Genomic DNA, 21,169 nt, shown 5'->3' with positions numbered 1-21,169 from the left:
TATTTCCAAAAGTATGAGGACACTTTATTGTGAGCTTGTTGGACACACATTTCATTAGAGGTGTCTCCATTTCTTTGGGAGGTCTTTCAGAAGATTTTGGAGTGTGAAATGGACTTTATTACACCTATTTAGCATTCATACATTCATTATTATTATTATTATTATTATTATTATTATTATTATTATTATTATTATTATTATTATTATTATTATTATTATTATTATTATTATTATTATTATTATTATTATTATTATTATTATTATTATGATTGTACCTATGACAAACGACAAGGACCTCTGATTATTTTGAAAGAAAGAAAAACCTGAACCGTTTACTTATAACAAAAGAGTTTAATATGATGATAAATGTATTTCTTTTCATTCATCAACAGCTTTAATCCTGGTCGCAGGAGGTTCGGTTCCACCAGGAAACACCGGACTGCCAAATCCAGCGCAGGGCTTTGGCCATCTCCTCCAGCTGCAGCCAACCATTCCTGTGTAGATGCCTGGGCGGCTGATATCACTGCTGCGATTCGAACCCGTACCTCAGACTTGGTTAAGTTAGCGTGATGATGATGATAATAATAATAATAAATCTAATAATAATCAATATTATTCTTATAAAAATAAATAAAATAGTGAATAGAAAAAATTAATACTAATACCAGTACTACTACAACTACTACTACTACTACTACTACTAATAATAATAATAATAATAATACCATAATTAAAATAATAATAATCAATATTATTCTTATACAAATAAATAAAATAATAAATAAAAAATAAAAAATACTAATGATAATAATAATAATAAAACTAATAATCAACATTATTATTTTAAAAATAAATAAAATAATAAATACAAAAATAAAAACTACTACTACTAATGATAATAATAATTATTATTATAATAAAAATAACAATACTACCAGTATTACGACTACTACTACTAATAATAATAATAATAAAAATAATAATAATAATAACAATACCATAATTAAAATAATAATAATCAATATTATTCTTATACAAATAAATAAAATAATAAATAAAAAATAAAAACTACTAATGATAATAATAATAATAATAATAAAACTAATAATAATCAATATTATTATTTTAAAAACAAATAAAATAATAAATACAAAAATAAAAACTACTACTACTAATGATAATAATAATAATTATTATAATAACAATAACAATACTACCAGTATTACTACGACTACTACTACTAATAATAAAAATAATAATAATAAATATTATCATTATAAAAATAAATAAAATAATACAAAAAATTAAAACTATGACTAATAATAATAATAATTATTATTATTATAATAAAAAACAATATTACTAGTACTACTAATAATAATAATATTAATAATAATAAATTATTATAATAATATATATAATATAATATATAATAATATAATAATAGTAATAGTAGTTGTTATTATTATTATTTTAAAAACAATACTACTACCACTAATAATAATAATAACTATAATAATAATAATAATACTATAATAAAAAACAAAAATAATCAATTATTATTATTAAAATAAATACAATAATAACTAACAATACTACTACTACTTATAATAACAATATTTATTTATATTATTATTATTAAAACAATAATCATTATTAATAATAATAATTTTAATAATAATAACACCACTACTACCAAAACATCTAGTAATATTATTATTACTACTATAATTGTTTTTATAATAATTTTTAATAACAAAACTACTAATACTACTACTACTACTAATAATAATAATAAACAATTATAATTTTTGCCTATAATTGTGGCCCTCACTTCGGGGAAACTCCATAAAATTCCGATATAAAATGGAATCTATAAAAATTCGTACGATTTCAATAAAACAATTTTTTTAAATAAAAATAATTAAATAAAACTTTTTATAAGCCACTTTTTTGTTGATGTAACACTCGTGAGGTGTATGTCATTACTTTTTAATGAATAATTATAGAATAAAATTGTAAGTGAACCTTCTGTCGCTCTGATCTTACACTCTCACTCTTCTCCCTCTGGCACTAGCACAGATGCTGCATCTCTGTCAAATGGCCCAGCTATTGAACCCCACCGCCCTAATCCCATGTGTAGCCAGCATTAAAAATTGGATTCGAAAGGGATAAGATTGGATTAGTCCTGCTGGGTTTTAAAAAATTGTAAAAGGTCCATTTATGCTGCTCCGTAATCTCCTTTGACTATGTAAGAGCATCAAGCAGATGCCGGCCGTATATAGATATTCGCTGTCCACTTTCTTTTCTCTTTTCGGCGTATTATGATCATTGTATTTTTTTTACCCGTATGGTAAGAATTCATCACTTTGATAGCCTGGGACGACTCCCGCAGGCCGACCTCGCGCTTCCTTTGACCCAGCTGATAGCCGGTGGGTCCAGACTCCAGGCTTTTAAACTGATTTCCTGTTTCTTTGCAGCCAAGAAGTGGTGCCGCTGTTGCGTCGCCTTTTTTGTGACAAAATAATTCAGAGTGCTTTTAGGAAATTACCTTTCGCTGGAAGCTTGCTTCAGAGCGTCTGTACTTCAAAATAAAACATAACTTCAAGTGCAATCGTATCAGAAATTATTTTACTTGTCGTGTTGCTATATATTTCGTCAATGCAACTGTAAGTGTCCTCGACAAACATGATAAATATCAGCGTTTTTTTCTTTCTTTATTCTTTAGTCCTAAACTTATTTTAAAAGTGCCCTCCTGCTGGTAGTGCTATTAGGCCCAAATCCCCTCACAGCACCCCCCCCCCCCCCCCCCCCAGCAGCACTTTCGCCCGTGCTTGGTAAGCTCTTTGGTTACATTTTAATCCCCCGCCCCAATATGGCTCGCATCTGCAGCACTGGAATTACACGCATATGTCCGTGTTCCTGTTCACGCAACCTGTTCACTACCAGTCAGCTCCTGAGATACGGATACTGGTTTCAGGAACACATCTGGGTTTGGGTAGTATTTCACACATTCACACAAGGTCTGAATGTCTGTGAGGGGTTTTGTGTAATAATAGCAGGTCCAAGTCACTAAAATATGAATTTATATAAATCAACATTTATTTTAATAAAAATTAAACAGCAAGATTTTATTTGCAGTCCAGGTTGGTATAAACAGCTGCTTAGGGTCACATCCAGACTGAGGAACTTGAAAGAAATGTTGCTAGAATCATTACAGTTATGCTAAAAATAGAAGGTCTTTACTGAGATTTTTTTTTACTGTTGTAGTGGTAGTACTGGTAGTAATAGTGGAAATAGTAGTAGTAATAGTAGTAGTAATTGTAGTAGTAATAGTAGTAGTAGGCTAAGTAAAAGTAGTAGTGCATTTACATTTTTGGCATTTAGCAGATGCCTTTATCCAAAGTGACTTACAGTACTGTGACAGTATACAGTCTGAGCAATTTAGGGTTAAGGGCCAACAGCAGCTTCCTGACAGTGGTGGGGCTTGAACCAGCAACCTTCTGATTACTAGTCTAGTACTTTAAGCACTAGGGTATGGCTTGTGGTAATAGCAGTAGTAGTAAAAACAATAGTAATAATAGTAGTAGTAATAGTTGTAGTATTAGTAATAATAGCAGTAATAGAGGTAGTAATAGTAATAATAATAACAGTAGTAATGATGATAACAGAAGTAGCAACAGTAATATTCATAATAGTAGTAGTAATTGTTGTAGTATTAGTATTAATAGTAGTAATAATAGTAGTAGTAATAGTATTAGTAATAATAATAGAGGTAGTTATAGTAATAATAACAGTAGTAATAATAATAATGGGGTAGTTATAGTAGTAGTAATATTTAAAGTAGAAGTAATACTAGCAATAATAATAATAGATGTAGTTGTAGTAATAGTAGTAATGGTAGTAATAATACTAGTAGTAATAATTGTTGTAGTAGTAATAATAATAGTAATAGAAGTAATTATACTAGTAATAATAATAATAGAGGTAGTTATAGTAATAGTAGTAGTAATGGTAGTAATAGAAGTAGTAATAGTTGTAGTAGTAGTAGTAGTATTAGTAATAATAAAAGTAGTATTACTAGTAAAAATAATAAGAGGTAGTAATAGTAGTAGTAATTATAGTAGTAATACTAGCAATAATAATAATAGATGTAGTTGTAGTAATGGTAGTAATGGTAGTAATAATACTAGTAGTAATAATTGTTGTAGTAACTGCGTGTTCTGTCATAGGATGGATTTATTATCATTAATAACTGTAATATTGATTAAAATTATTAATAAATAATTATGTATTCAATTCATATATGTATGTATAATTAATAATAAGAATAATGTATTATGAATAATAAGAATAGTAATAAGAATAAAAATACAAATGTATTAATAATAATAATAATAAATAAAAATACAAATGATGTATAAAAATAATAAATAAAAATACAAATGATGTGTAAATAATTATAATAATAAATAAAAATACAAATGATGTATTAATAATAATAATAACATTGATAAGAATAATAATAATAAAAAATAATATTAATAAGAATAATAATTAATAAAAATTAAAATGATGTATAAATAATAATGATAATGATAATAATAATAATAATAATAAAAAAATTACAGTATTTAACTGTCCGGCAGCGGCACATGTTTTTGGTCCCAGTTTCTGGCCACCCAGAAAAGCTGAAGGGGCCAGCTGTCTGTGAGGAACTGGACGCCACAGATTTCGTTGCGGGAGCCACTTTCGACCATATGGCACTTATCCTCATCTCAGCGCTAGTGTGACACACACACACACACACACACACACACACAAGGGATCTGCTTTTAGGCTAAAAGTGCTGCAGGCTAACACTGATAATCTGTGCTGGAGGCTGTCATGGGCTACTAGATTAAGAGCACAAGGGGTTCAGCAAAAGTGTGTGTGACACACTGGAGGGGAGGGGGGGGAGGGGGGGTTACATGTTGACCAAACTCACATCTGTCTAAATTTAGAAAGCCACAAGCTTTGATCTTTTAGAATCTGAATATAATCGTTCTGCATTCAATAGTACAAAATTTAACATTGTGCTTTAGCGTATCGTTGTGATGTATCATTGTGATGAAGCATGTTTTTGACCCGCTGAGGTGTGCTATTAACCGGCCGGGCGCTTACACAGACAGGACTGGTTGTGTTTCTAGGGTTTCGAGGGAACTGATCAAGCAGCGTTTTCTCATTGATGCTGCAATTGCGACCTCTGCTGGCATATTGAGGAGCCTGCAAAAAGGGGCGTGGCTTTTGAGTCTCAGAGGTGCTATCGACCAACCGGGCGCCTACACAGACAGGACTGGTTGTGTTTCTAAGGGAGAGGAAAATGATCAAGCAGTGGTTTCTCATCGATGCTGTGATTGTGTCCTCTGCTGGCATATTGAGAAGCCTGGAAAGGGGGCGTGGCTTTTGAATCTCAGAGGTGCTATCAACCGGCCGGGTGCCTACACATACAGAACTGGCTGTATTTCTAGAGTTTCAAGGGAAATTATTAAGTGGCAGTTTCTCATTGATGCTGCAATTGCAATTGCGACCCCTGCTGGCATATTGATGAGCCTGCAAAAGGGGCATGGCTCTCTGTATGCGATTCTGCGCTCTGTAAGACCCCGCCTCAAGCAGGTGAAAAGAAGCGGTTTATTTAGTTTGTGATACGAGTCTTTGTGTTGAAGGGTTCGAATCATCATTCAGGATTATTTAAAATTGTTATAACAGTGGCGATGAGACGTCGTGCATCACGTGACGTTGGTAAGGTGGCGGAGGTTGCGTGCATACTTGCGTATTGAAAGAGCGCACTGCTATACCGGCCGAGCAGTGTATACTTCCTCGAATCTAGTACGTACAGTGTATCACAAAAGTGAGTACACCCCTCACATTTCTGCAGATATTTAAGTATATCTTTTCATGGGACAACACTGACAAAATGACACTTTGACACAATGAAAAGTAGTCTGTGTGCAGCTTATATAACAGTGTAAATTTATTCTTCCCTCAAAATAACTCAATATACAGCCATTAATGTCTAAACCACCAGCAACAAAAGTGAGTACACCCCTTAGTGAAAGTTCCTGAAGTGTCAATATTTTGTGTGGCCACCATTATTTCCCAGAACTGCCTTAACTCTCCTGGGCATGGAGTTTACCAGAGCTTCACAGGTTGCCACTGGAATGCTTTTCCACTCCTCCATGATGACATCACGGAGCTGGCGGATATTCGAGACTTTGCGCTCCTCCACCTTCCGCTTGAGGATGCCCCAAAGATGTTCTATTGGGTTTAGGTCTGGAGACATGCTTGGCCAGTCCATCACCTTTACCCTCAGCCTCTTCAATAAAGCAGTGGTCGTCTTAGAGGTGTGTTTGGGGTCATTATCATGCTGAAACACTGCCCTGCAACCCAGTTTCCGGAGGGAGGGGATCATGCTCTGCTTCAGTATTTCACAGTACATATTGGAGTTCATGTGTCCCTCAATGAAATGTAACTCCCCAACACCTGCTGCACTCATGCAGCCCAAGACCATGGCATTCCCACCACCATGCTTGACTGTAGGCATGACACACTTATCTTTGTACTCCTCACCTGATTGCCGCCACACATGCTTGAGACCATCTGAACCAAACAAATTAATCTTGGTCTCATCAGACCATAGGACATGGTTCCAGTAATCCATGTCCTTTGTTGACATGTCTTCAGCAAACTGTTTGCGGGCTTTCTTGTGTAGAGACTTCAGAAGAGGCTTCCTTCTGGGGTGACAGCCATGCAGACCAATTTGATGTAGTGTGCGGCGTATGGTCTGAGCACTGACAGGCTGACCCCCCACCTTTTCAATCTCTGCAGCAATGCTGACAGCACTCCTGCGCCTATCTTTCAAAGACAGCAGTTGGTTGTGACGCTGAGCATGTGCACTCAGCTTCTTTGGACGACCAACGCGAGGTCTGTTCTGAGTGGACCCTGCTCTTTTAAAACGCTGGATGATCTTGGCCACTGTGCTGCAGCTCAGTTTCAGGGTGTTGGCAATCTTCTTGTAGCCTTGGCCATCTTCATGTAGCGCAACAATTCGTCTTTTAAGATCCTCAGAGAGTTCTTTGCCATGAGGTGCCATGTTGGAACTTTCAGTGACCAGTATGAGAGAGTGTGAGAGCTGTACTACTAAATTGAACACACCTGCTCCCTATGCACACCTGAGACCTAGTAACACTAACAAATCACATGACATTTTGGAGGGAAAATGACAAGCAGTGCTCAATTTGGACATTTAGGGGTGTAGTCTCTTAGGGGTGTACTCACTTTTGTTGCCGGTGGTTTAGACATTAATGGCTGTATATTGAGTTATTTTGAGGGAAGAATAAATTTACACTGTTATATAAGCTGCACACAGACTACTTTTCATTGTGTCAAAGTGTAATTTTGTCAGTGTTGTCCCATGAAAAGATATACTTAAATATCTGCAGAAATGTGAGGGGTGTACTCACTTTTGTGATACACTGTACCTAGTAAGTATGCAATTTCGGACGCAGCCATAGCTAGCCTAGCCTCACACATCGTGTAGTTTGTGTTCTGTCTAGAGATGCATAAGTACGCTCACTAACTCGTACTCGTACTCGCAAACGAGGCTCCGATACTAAACATCCGATACCGTGTGCCTAGTGCACGTTGCTGCGTTATGCCTAGTTCACACTACACGATTTTTGCCCTGATTTTCGCTCGGCGGCTGGTCGGCGCTAGATTTGCCGGCTCTGGAGCAACTCGGCGTTCGCTCGGCGATCAAAACTCGGCTCTCGATCACTAAGTGTGAACTATCCAACAACTCGATCCGACCGGCTCGCCGAGCGCTCTAGTTTTCTAGCACGTCAGATATCTGATCTCAGATGTGCGACTGGGAATGAGTGACCTGTCGAACAGCCAATGAGAACGCAGGATACGGTGTGAGGGGAAACGCAGGAGAGGAGTGTAAACAGGTGGGACAGGGGGATAATATAGTTTATATCAGAATACACCGGCACACACACACGTTTTACAGTATTTCTGACCTGATCGTTCTCTACAAAACATAACAACAAAACACCAACATTGCAAAAATATTTATTATCCTCCAACTCACTACAGAACAATCCATGCTATTCGTGTTGCCAAATCCACTCAGATTCATTTATTTTTCCTCCTTGATTTCATCACGTCAGCGCACAAACACTTTGATCACTCGCTACTTGTTGACGTGCATTTTTTGGACGTGGTATCATTAAACTTCTCGTCACTTCTCACGTGTGTTTTTGTTTAAAAAAAAAAACGGTATTCTAAATAGGTATTGGTATCGGTATCGGTATCGGTATCGGCAAGTACAAAAATACATGTACTTGTACTCGTACTCGGTTGGGAAAAAATGGTATCGATGCATCCATAGTTCTGTCTGTTATTGTTTTGTATTGTTTCTCAGTCAGTGTTACCATTTATCACCACCATAGCCTTTAGCATAGAGATCCATGTTCATAAAGTAGTTCCCCCTAAGTGTTAATAGCGCATCGTGTCTTGTATTCCTTGTTCCGTGTTAGGGGGTGGAGCACTGAGCTATCAATCGACCACCTCCTTGTTTCTACTCTCACTGTCCATTTTATCAGCTCCACTTACCATATAGGACCACTTTGTAGTTCTACAATTACTGACTGTAGTCCATCTATTTCTCTACATACTTTTTAGCCTGCTTTCACCCTGTTCTTCAATGGTCATGGCTCTCACAGGACCACTACAGAGCAGGTATTATTTAGGTGGTGGATCATTCTCAGCACTGCAGTGACACTGACATATGGTGGTGGTGTGTTAGTGTGTTGTGCTGGAGTTTTTAAATACCGTGTCCACTCACTGTCCACTGTATAAGACACTCATACCTAGTTGGTCCACCTTGTAGATGTAAAGTCAGAGACGATCGCTCATCTATTGCTGCTGTTTGAGTTGGTCACCTTCTAGACCTTCATCAGTGGTCACAGGACGCTGCCCACGGGGCGCTGTCGGCTGGATATTTTTGATTGGTGGACTATTCTCAGTCCAGCAGTGACAATGAGGTGTTTAAAAACTCCATCATACTCATACCAGCACAACACACACTAACACACCACCACCATGTCGGTGTCAGTGCAGTGCTGAGAATGATCCACTACCTATATAATACCTGCTCTGTAGTTGTCCTGGGAGAGTCCTGAACAGCATGAGAGGGGCATGCAAAGAAAAGGCATGCAGAGAAACAGATGGACTACAGTCAGTAATTGTAGATCTACGTACAAAGTGCTTCTATATGAAAATGGTACAATCCTGAATTGTCCTGATGCTAAAGGCAACGCAATGGTAAATCTCTTCATATGCTCCCCCTGCAATCGAGCGAATCTAGCTTCTGGCCGTGGGGAGAGCGAGAAAAGGAAGAGAGATGTCTAGATGAGTAGTGTTTCCACCCTGGTGCTTGGGCTGAAGGGGTCGTGAAATCTTAGTGATTGCAGGTTGAGGTAAAGGTCTGCCCGAAGTGCATCATCTCTGCTCAAAGAATTCCCCATGACCTTGATAAGTGCTCTTTCTCCTCCTTTCTTTTCTATTCTCTCTATTCTTCTAGACTCTCTTAGATCCTATAGAGTATGGGCAGAACCCCGTCTATCTGCGATACAAGAGATACAAGTGATAACTGGTGAGGTGAGGGGGGTGATGAAGAAATAGCTCTTCCGTGAAAGAAATTCTTAGCTTGAGCGATTGATATCAGTTATCTGCTGGTATCTTACTCCTTTTCCTGCCGTTCTGTTACTGTGATGAGGGTGGAGCAGGCAGATCTTACATCTATGGGTAATTAATCATGTCGGAAGGTTAGGTCATTCCTAGGCATCAGGTAAGGTGTCATCCTTATTATACTCTTCATTTATTGTGCATAAATTAAAGTCTAGACGGGTTAGACCCCTCTTTAGCAGCATTAACACCTCTGGTACGTAACTACACTATATTGCCAAAAGTATTGAATTCAGGTGTTCCAATCACCTCCATGGCCACGGGGGTATAAAACCAAGCACCTCGGCATGCAGACTGCTTCTACAAACATTAGTGAAAGAATGGGGCTCTCAGGAGCTCAGTGAATTCCAGCGTGGTACTGTGATGAGATGCCACCTGTGCAACAAGTCCATTCGTGAAATTTCAGTCGACAGCAACTCTGTCACGAAGTGGTAGCCACGTAAAATGACAGAGCGGGTCAGCGGATGCTGAGGCGCATAGTGCGCAGAGGTCGCCAACTTTCTGCCGAGTCAATCACTATGGACCTCCAAACTTCATGTGGCCTTCAGATTAGCTCAAGAACAGTGTGTAGAGAGCTTCATGGAATGGGTTTCCATGGCCAAGCAGCTGCATCACCAAGCGCAATGCAAAGCGTCGGATGCAGTGGTGTAAGTGTTCTCTGGAATGACGAATCATGCTTCGTCTGGCAATCCGATGGACGAGTCTGGGTTTGGTGGTTGCCAGGAGAACGGTACTTGTCTGACTGCATTGTGCCAAGTGTAAAGGGCAGTGATAGCTCAGTGGTTAAGGTACTGGACTTGTAATCTAAAGGTTGCCGGTTCAAGCCCTACCACCGCCAAGTTGCCACTGTTGGGCCCCTGAGCAAGGCCCTTAACCCTCAATTGCTCAAAAAATTTGTTCAGTCATAACTGTAAGTCGCTTTGGATAAAAGCGTCTTCCAAATGCTGAAAATGTAAATGTAAAGTTTGGTGGGGGGGGGATTATGGTTTGAGGTTGTTTTTCAGGAGTTGGGCTCGGCCCCTTAGTTCCAGTGAAAGGAACTCTTAATGCTTCAGCATACCAAGAGATTTTGGACAATTTCATGCTCTCAAATTTGTGGGAACAGTTTGGGGATGGCCCCTTCCTGTTCCAACATGACTGCGCACCAGTGCACAAAGCGAGGACCATAAAGACGTGGATGAGCGAATTTGGTGTGGAAAAACTTGACTGGCCTGCACAGTCCTGACCTCAACCCGATAGAACACCTTTGGGATGAATTAGTCGCCAAATTTAACAGGATCCGCGTCTTCCAAAAAGTTCCACCTCTGAATTGTACCCAGTCGTCGAATGAATTTGGTTTAATGGTTGATGTAGCTAGAGGGGCAACAACTTTGTACATAGGGTCAGGTAGGGCAGGTGAAAGTGACAACAGGTGCACTGGGGCAACATCAAGACACCCCCAACATGAGCATCCCTCTTCAAGTCTTCATCAACTTTCCAATGTGGTTATGGTCTGGTCTGTGTAGTTCTTGAGGCTCTTGGTTTGGTTCCACCTAAGGCGGAAAAGCAGCCTCATATCATGATGCACCCTCCACCATGCTTCAGTTGATGTCATCTGTATTAGATTGCAGTGCCTTGTGGACTAGTATGTTCAAAAGACCTTAATATTAGTTTTCCAGCTTCTACTGGCTCCTGGGGTACATGGACTCAGTTTTTTGTTTATGCCCCACGTCCCATCTGTCTCCGCCCCTGCCTCTTGATTTACCTTCGTGTTCATGACCACTTGTCTTATGTATAAGGATCCCGTTTCTCTGTTCATTGAGGGCCGTTGGGTTGAAGTTGGATGGGACTGCTTGGCTGCAAACCCTTCTTGTCATGATAGTCTTGGTACCTTGATTTAGCCTAGTATTACCCTTGTTATCTTTGTTTCCTGTTATTGTCTAGCTATGGTATATACCTGTAATCCTTGTTCCTTCCTATAACTATAGACTAGCCTTTTGTCTTGTTGTACTTGGTCATGTCTTTGTCTTAGTTCATTTCCATTAGCATAGTCTTTAGCTTAGGATTTAGTCTATTTAAAGGTTTAGAATAGTTTAGGGACTTGTTCTAGGTGTTTCTAAGTCAGTGATAGCACTAGCATAGCCTTTAGAATAGACATCCATGTTCATATAGTTCCCCCAGTGTTCCTAGTATGTCTTGTCTCGTGTGTGTTCACAGTTCTAGCCTTGTTCCTTGCAAATTCCCAGCAAACGTCTCCGTGCCTGCGTCCAGTATGCTAACCAGTCTGAGACGGGCAGCTGTAACAAACCCTGGTTTCTCCGAAAGGTCTACAGACCCTGCAGTTACATTAATAAAACCCCCTTGAATTAAATTAAACTGCAGTCTCTCTCGATTTACCAAAAATGCCCTGTATTAAATAATGCATCAAGAATCCACTCCCCTCTCCCCCCTGCCCTGGATGGCATTATCAATCTAATGACCAAATGGCCACATATATCAAAATCAGACTGGCATATGCTTGGAATTATGGGCACACAAACACAAATCTACCCTTAGGCAACAGGTACTGGGATGCACGCCATGTCTTTGAGGCCGTATCGCAGGCGTATCGCAATTATGAAAGAGCGCAAACCTCCAGTTAGGTGACTACACACACTTGATTGGCTGTGTCTGGGAAGGGAAGGGGGGTTGGCCGAGGCCCTGCGATGGATCGGATGCCGGGGAAACCAGACCCAACATGATCCTGACCGGGATACGCCAGATTCAACCGGACCTGCATCTTCCTAAAAGTTCCACCTTTGAATTGTACCCAGTTGTCGAATGAATTTGGTTTACTGGTTGATGTCGTAGCTAGAGGGGCAACTACTTTGTACATAGGGTCAGGTAGGGCAGGTGAACTGGAGAGGCAACAGCAGGACAACCCCCAAAAAAGATTTCTGGTCTGGTCTGTGTAGTTCTTGAGGCTCTTGGTTTGGACCACACTGAAACACAAATCTACCCTTAGGCAACAGGTACTGGGATGCGTGCCACGTATTTGAGGCCGTATAGCAGGCGGATCACCCTTATCAAAGAGCGCAAACCCCCAGTTAGGCGACTACACACACTTGATTGGCTGTGTCTGGGAAGGGAAGGGGGGTTGGCCGAGGCCCTGCGATGGATGGAATGCCAGGGAAACCAGACCCAACATAATTCTTACCGGGAAACGCCAGATTCAACCAGACCCGCGTCTTCCAAGAAGTTCTACCTCTGGAGTTGTCGAATGAATTTGGTTTACTGGTTGATGTCGTAGCTAGAGGGGCAACTACTTTGTACATAGGGTCAGGTAGGGCAGGTAAAAGTGACAATAGGTGCACTGGAGAGGCAACAGCAGGACAGCCCCCAAAAAAGATTTCAGGTCTTCATCAACTTTCCAATGCGGTTATGGTCTGGTCTGTGTAGTTCTTAAGGCTCTTGGTTTGGACCACACTGAAACACAAATCTACCCTTAGGCAACAGGTACTGGGATGCACGCCACGTATTTGAGGCCGTATCGCAGGCGGATCGCCCTTATCAAAGAGCGCTAACCCGGTGGCACGAGCAAACCCCGACTTGTAGTTTGACAGCGCTCTTTTTAATCTGATTAATTACACTCTGGCTCGTCGAGGCCGGTGGAAGATCTCCCGAGCGATTGAGCGCGTATGGATTACACCTGTAAAAGTGAGGGACCTTCGGCACCTCTCGCCAAGGGCACGGCAGGAGGAAACATCACACCGAAGAGCTGCCCTGATACGTGTGCTGAGTCATTAATAGCGTGGCTGAATGGGAGGAAGTATAGGTATACCTTTAAATACCGAACAGGATGTTGCTAATTACCTGTGGTTACACAGAAAAAAGACTTCCAGCAGTTTCTCCGCTGTTGCTGCGTGGTGTCCTTTTATTTATTGATTCCTCTTCATTAAATGCTTCATTCTGTTTAGAAATGCGTTGAATCCGAAGCATATTCCTGTGAACAAACCATTGGCACACAGTTCAGTTAACCACATTAATTTGACAGTTGGGTTAAATTTCAATAGTCATGTCCAGGCCTCAATACTGCATAACATTATGACCACCTTCCTGATATTGTGTTGGTCCCCCTTTAGCTGCCAAAACAGCTGTGCAACTGTGATGCACTGTGTATCCTGACACCTTTCTATCAGAACCAGCATTAACTCGTCTGTTGGCTCGGACCACACGGGCCAGCCTTCGCTCCCCGCGTGAATCAATGAGCCTTGGCCGTCCATGACCCTGTCGTCGGTTTACCACTGTTCCTTCTTTGGACCACTTTTGATTGATACTGACCACTGCAGACCGGGAACACCACACAAGAGCTGCAGTTTTGACTTGACTTGATTGTGTTATTCACTTCACCTGTCCGTGGTCATAATGTTATGCCTGGTCAGTGTAAATAGAAACTGTCTGGCAGTGTGAAAAAAGGCTATGATGCCACACTCTAAAGAGATTCAAATACAGAAGCGAAGCACAGTTAATTAAATCCACCAGTCTGGAAAGGCTCTGGGACTCCACCGAATCACAACGAGAGCGAAACTTCATCAAGAACACATTAATGACTCAACTAGGAGGTCACATCTAAAAAACATCTACAATCAGTAAGGGTCAATGTACATGATTCCATAATATGTAATATGTAACGGAGCCCATCTAGGCTCACTGACGACTCCTAGTTGGTTGGGGCTGTCCACAGAACAACTGGTGTCAAAGGTCGTTCATAACAAGCCAGGGATCTAATCTAAGATCCATGAACTCAACATGGGGGAGGCAACTCGACATCACTTCAATAGAAACTGTCTGGCAGTGTGAAAAAGGCTTGTGAAATGATGCCACTCTCCACTGAGACTCCACCGAACCACAACGAGAGCGAAATTTCACCAAGAACACATTAATAACTCAACTAGGAGGTCACATCTAAAAAACTGAAGGCCTCACTGGCCACAGGTTAATGTCAAAACATAACAGAAATTAGATCGGCTACTCTGAATTGCCCCGATTTGAGTTAATGGGTAAGTTTGTGATGTCATTTTGTAGTATAGACTTCATTTTGTAGTATAGACTTAAATGTAACAATTACAAACATGCCAGGAAACTAAGCTGTTGTCACGGATTCTCAGTCCTCTGTGCTTCAGTGTAGAGGTGCCATGCCCCTCTCTCACTCTCAGTCCTGAGCCAACACCCCTTTTATGATTGGTCCCCTCTGCTAATTAGCCCCAGCTGCACCTCATCTGAGGGCATTTAAGAGAGGAGCTGTGCATGTAAGTTCGTTCAACTTTGGTATCTTTTGAATTTGTTTTTTACTCCGTCCGCCCGCCTTTGAATTTGCCTTAGCCCTGTTTAGCTCTGTTTAGATTAGCATTAGCATTAGCGTTAGCATTTATCTTCGTTCCAGTGTGTTTATCTTCAGCAGTCTTAGTTTAGGGTCACGTATAGTTTAGCTCAGCTCTAGCATGGTTTATGTGTTTAGCTTAGCGTTAGCAGTTAACATTAGCATAAAAAACGGTGTCAATTGGAGGGATCAACTTTGTATATTTCAGATTGCTGCCTGGAAGAATACGACTTCAGTGGACCATACCATTTCTCATCTCGTCAGCCGGCCTTCACTTCATTATTTGGTCGTATCTTCGTTAAGGTTGCAGTTGTGCTGCGCTGTATGCTAATGTCAGTAGCAGCTATCTAGCTTGTTTAATACACTATTGCTTTCTAAGCTTGTCTTAACTGTATACTGATGAGTGCTAACATCACATATAGTTTAGCTAACTAACAACCCCAATAACTGTTGTTTGTACCTGTTTTTGGGGGGAGGGGTCCAAGTATTAATTAGGAGGGTCATTCCCCTTCATATTTGGAACCATGATTATATCAGTTTTGCCAAGTATGCTGGAGCTAAGCCTTCTTTAAATGTGCTGTAGCCTAGTAGGTAATGTACTGAATTAGTAATCTGAAGGTTGCTGGTTCAAGCCCCACCACTGCCAAGTTGCCACTTTTGGGCCCTTGAACAAGGCTCTTAACCCTCAATTGCTTGGATTGTATACAGTCACTACACTCACTGTCCTTTTTATCAGCTCCACTTGCCATATAGAAGCACTTTGTAGTTCTACAATTACTGACTGTAGTCCATCTGTTTCTCTGCATGCTTTGTTAGCCCCCTTTCATGCTGTTTTTCAAAGGTCAGAACCCCCACAGGACCACCACAGAGCAGGTATTATTTGGGTGGTGGATCATTCTCAGCACTGCAGTCACACTGACATACATGGTGGTGGTGTGTTAGTGTGTGCTGTGCTGGTATGAGTGCACAAGACACAGCTCCAATGCCGATGGAGTTTTTAAACACCTCACTGTCACTGCTGGACTGAGAATAGTCCACCAACCAAAAATATCCAGCCAACAGCGCCCCGTGGGCAGCGTCCTGTGACCACTGATAAAGGTCTAGAAGATGACCAAGTCAAACAGCAGCAATTGATAAGCATGAGCGATCGTCTCCATCTCTGACTTTACATCTACAAGGTCGACCAACTAGGAAGGAGTGTCTAATAGAGTGGACAGTGAGTGGACACACTAACACACCACCACCATTTCACCATTATCCACCACCTAAATAATACCTGCTCTGTAGTGGTCCTGTGGGGGGGTCCTGACCATTGAAGAGCAGGGTGAAAGCAGGCTAAAAAGGTTTGTAGAGAAACGGATGGAGTACAGTCAGTAATTGTAGAACTTTAAAGTGCTTCTATATGGTAAGAGGAGCTGATAACATTGACAGTGAGTGTGGAAACGATGAGGTGGTTTTAATGTAGACAAGTAGGCTAGCATGTCTGGGGGGACTTAATCTGAACCTCCAGCTTCCATTTCTCTACCTGCACCAAGACATTTTAGCTCTATTAATAAGAAATCTTGACTAAAAATCTAAAAATAATAATAAAAAAAGATATATATATATAACTTGGAGGGAAATGTAAAGCTAACGCGGTATAAATGGAATAATCACCTCAGAAACGGGTCACTCCTGCCACCCTTTGGCCACCTTGGTTACTGCACCTAATAAGCACTAAAGCTTCTCTCATCCAAGAGAAAACAATTAGCTAATAAACAAATCCCAACAAATCTCTACCTGCTTTCTTCAAGCAACACTTAATTTCTTTAATTATACAGTTTATTCATTTCCTTGCTTCAGTACACGGCCCCACCCCGGGCCGGCGCCCAGAAATGTCAAGAACAGCCAACTTCAACCGGTGAAATTTCAATTCCATTAAATAATAACCACTGAAGCGGTCGGAGATCTTAATGAGGATCCCCACACAGTGCCGTGTATGTGTGTTCGGTTCTTTAATTGTTGGAGAATGCATTCGCTTTAGCCAGCGAGCTAATTACGGATTAGCGGTGTTTCTAGCTTCACAGTGGGGAGAACGCTAATTGTAGACCGGCGCTTTGTTGTGTCAACAAAGCCGCGAACTACAACTTGTACACAAATAATAATAATCTGTGGAGGATTTCTAGTCACGTGTTAACCAGATTTGTAATTATTTATAGCACTTCATCGCTATTAGCATTTTGGTGCTGTCACAGGGCATCATGACCGTACATTAAGTAGAAATTTAAATAAAAATACAATAACCGCTTATCCAATTAGGGTCGGGGTTGAGGGGGCTGGATCCTATCCCAGCTTTTCAATGGGCGCAAGGCACACAGTAACACCCTGGCCGGGGCGCCAGTCCATTGCACACGCACACCCATTTCCCCAAAGGGCAATTTAGCGTCTCCAGTTAACCTGACTGCATGTTTTTGGGCTGTGGGAGGAAACCGGAGCTGACACGGGGAGAACATGCAAACTCCGCACAGAAAGGACCCGGACCGCCCCGCCCGGGGATCGAACCCAGGACCTTCTCGCTGCGAGGCGACAGTAGTACAGGCCCCACAATAGTATCATAAAATTGTGATATTTTAGATTAGATTTTTTTTATCTGCTCGCCGTAATAAAGGTTGCCATGTATATGATTTTTAAAACATTTTAAGACACAATTGATGTCTAGATTCATAGCCAATCTAGACCTCCCAAAAAGGTCCTATCCAAAACTTACCTGTTGGTGATCACATGGATCAGAAAAGTCTGAGCATTGGTTCAGCACTGGTGGTGGGACTAAGGGTTGGGTTGGAGTTGGGTTGGAGTTGGGTTGGAGTTGGGTTGGAGTTGGGTTGGAGTTGGGTTGAATCCCCCCCATTTCTACCCCCTTTTTATTTAGGAAAACAAGTATGTAGGGAGGAGCTGTGGAGAAGTTGGGTAGTTGTAGCCTAGCAGTTAAAGTACTGGACTAGTAATCTGAAAGTTGCTGGTTTAAACAGCATCACTGCCAGGTTGCTGCTATTGGACCGATCAGCCATAACATTAAAACCACCTCCTTGTTTCTACACACATTGTCCATTTTATCAGCTCCACTTACCATATAGAAGCACTTTGTAGTTCTACAATTACTGACTGTAGTCCATCTGTTTCTCTGCATGCTTTGTTAGCCCCCTTTCATGCTGTTCTTCAATGGTCAGGACCCCCACAGGACCACTACAGAGCAGGTATTATTTGGGTGGTGGATCATTCTCAGCACTGCAGTGACACTGACATGGTGGTGGTGTGTTAGTGTGTGTTGTGCTGGTATGAGTGGATAAGACACAGCAATACTGATGGAGTTTTTAAACACCTCACTGTCACTGCTGGACTGAGAATAGTCCACCAACCAAAAAATATCCAGCCAGCAGCGCCCTGTGACCACTGATGAAGGTCTCGAAGATGACCGACTCAAACAGCAGCAATAGATGAGCGATCGTCTCTGACTTTACATCTACAAGGTGGACCAACTAGGTAGGAGTGTCTAACAGAGTGGACAGTGAGTGGACACGGTATTTAAAAACTCCAGCAGCGCTGCTGTGTCTGATCCACTCATACTAGCACAACACACACTAACACACCACCACCATGTCATTGTCAGTGCCGTGCTGAGAATGATCCACCACCTAAATAATTCCTGCTCTGTGGTGGTCATGAAAGGGGGCTAACAAAGCATGTAGAGAAACAGATGGACTACAGTCAGTAATTGTTATGGCTGATCAGTGTACAATGGAGGACATGCAAATATTCTCAAAGTCCACAGCACTGGTCCACATACCAGAGACTTCCCAATGGCTAGGCTGTTCGGACACCCGAACGGCCGATAGCACCGCTGAGATCAAACCCTGGATCCCCAGATCTCAGCAGTAGTGAGCCACCTTACTGTACAGCTCCCAGCGCCCTTCATTAAAGCATGAAGCGCATTACTCTTAAAATATTATTAAGCTCAGACAGCACAGCGCGCCCTTAATCAATCGATGAGTCCGGAATCCGTAATAAAACGCTTCCGTAATGAAATTGCCCCGATACTGCTGCATTACAGCACTTCTCTGTGTCTGTTAGCACATGATGTATCACAGTCCCACATCCAAAAGGCTAATTAGTAACAGTTTGCCCTGGCTAATGGGTCTGGATGGCACTCTGGAGGTCTCCGCCAGCCATTAGACAGCATGCATTATGAATCAGAACTCTTAGTGAGAAAAGAAAAGAAAACCACGCCCTTTTCATGCCGCTTTGCTTTACGTCCGGCTGAGAGTTGGGCGCAAGTTTTGCGATCGTGGCGTTTTAGCTGATGACCGGTCATTGCGTGATTAATTAATTATTCACCATCCCGCATTGGATAATAACGCTTACGATTGCGATACATCACACGTTATGATTTTTATACTTTATGACCGGCCGGATCACCCCGGGTCATCGCGCTCCCAGGCCTGGGCTCTCATTGATGGATTAATCACTCCGCCGATGAACTAACAAACACTGACCTTTTGAAGTCCGTGGGGCGTTTAGCCCCTCCGAAAAAAGAGAGGAAAGTCTGTTTAGCACATTGATTATTTAATGGAACATCAAGCCAACGTTTTTGTCGCACGACGGGGATCGATAGGCTCTCAATACATTGACCTTCTGGGGGATAAGTAAACATCGGGCGCTTATGTTGCACTCATGGACATGATTCGCTTTTATAGGGGATTTGTTGATTTATGAAAGCTATTTTCTGTCACTCGATATTGATTTACATGTGGAACCCTAACCTAACCCTAACCTTACCCTAACGTTCTAATCAACATTCTGGGTATTTAGATTATTAAGGTATTTTGGCTTTTGATCTGTTGGGTCAAAAGTGGGCATTTAGTGGACGCTTTTATCCAGAGTGACTTACGGAAGAGCTTCCACAGTGAACATTTCCCTACTCTAGTCCAAGTAGACGTCAGTCCAAGGGTTCAAATCTGCTGAAACCCTGTTAGAACAAAGGAATAAGTAGATTTTTTGACAGATAGACGATGAGGTGATGATGGTCTTTACTCGTCTTTTGAAGATACGTTTTGGGAGCCGTCAAGAAGATGCAATGTGGTTGCCAAATAATTATGTTGTAGTTCATGAAATGTTAACGTAGGGTATTTGGCATTAAGCAGACGCTCTTATCCAGAGTGACTTACGGAAGAGCTTCCACAGTGAACTTCAGTCCAAGGGTTCAAATCTGCTGAAGCCCTGTTAGAACAAAGTAATAGAATATGAGGTGATGAAGGTAAGTCTCAGCTCACATCTCAGCATGTCTGTGAGATATCTCACAATGGATGTCAGCTCATCATCTAAAATTTAATCCCAGCAAGACCAAGCTATTACTTATTCCTGGAGATCAATCTCCAACCCAGGACCTAGTCATCTCTCTTCACGACTCCCAAATCGAGCGCGTGTCGGTTCCTCCTCTACAACATCAAAAAGATTCGGGCATTTCTCTCCATGGAAGCCACTCAGATTCTGGTCCAGTCACTTGTAATATCATGGCTGGACTACTGCAACTCCCTCCTGGCAGGTGCTCCTATGTCCACTATTAAACCTATTCAACTCATCCAAAATGTAGCTGGTTTTTAACCAACCTGAACGCTGCCACATCACCCATCTGGCTTCTTCACCGGCTTCAGCCTACAAAGCCAAAAATGGGCCAGCCCCAAGCTACCTTTGAGGTCTAATCAAACCCTGCTCTGGACCACGCAACTACCAAGCCACTAGTCTTGCTCGACTTGATCCTCCACCCAGGACTCAAGGAAGACAAGCATATCAAGGCTCTTCTCTGTACCTGATCCCAAGTGGTGGAACGAACTTCCTCTGTCTGTCTGAACATCTGAGTCTCTTGGAACACTTTGGTTCTAACAGGGTTTTAGCATATTTGTGTTCTTGGACTGTTGTCTACTTAAACTAGAGTAGGTAATGTTTACTATGGAAGTACTTCTCTAAGTCGCTCTGGGTAAAAGCGTCTGTTAAATGCCAAAAATGTAA

General features: G+C 41.2%; 1 long non-coding RNA gene across 2 annotated transcripts; it reads right to left on the bottom strand.

Moving 5' to 3' along the window:
• Positions 1-337: 337 nt before the first annotated feature.
• On the bottom strand, positions 338-16,855 carry LOC134335600 (uncharacterized). Of its 2 annotated transcripts, XR_010015623.1 has the most exons (4): positions 16,784-16,855; positions 13,621-13,750; positions 4,630-4,784; positions 338-526 (listed from the first exon to the last, which is right to left on the bottom strand). It is a non-coding gene; the product is annotated as an uncharacterized LOC134335600 (long non-coding RNA). The 2 variants fall into 2 exon arrangements; XR_010015622.1 differs by lacking the exon at positions 338-526 and having other exon boundaries at positions 4,583-4,784.
• Positions 16,856-21,169: the final 4,314 nt, after the last annotated feature.

Source organism: Trichomycterus rosablanca, chromosome 21 (genome assembly GCF_030014385.1).
Source record: "Trichomycterus rosablanca isolate fTriRos1 chromosome 21, fTriRos1.hap1, whole genome shotgun sequence".
Taxonomy (NCBI): Eukaryota; Metazoa; Chordata; class Actinopteri; order Siluriformes; family Trichomycteridae; genus Trichomycterus; species Trichomycterus rosablanca.
The sequence above is the reverse complement of the archived record's forward strand: the minus strand, read 5'-3'. Positions and strand labels throughout refer to the sequence as shown.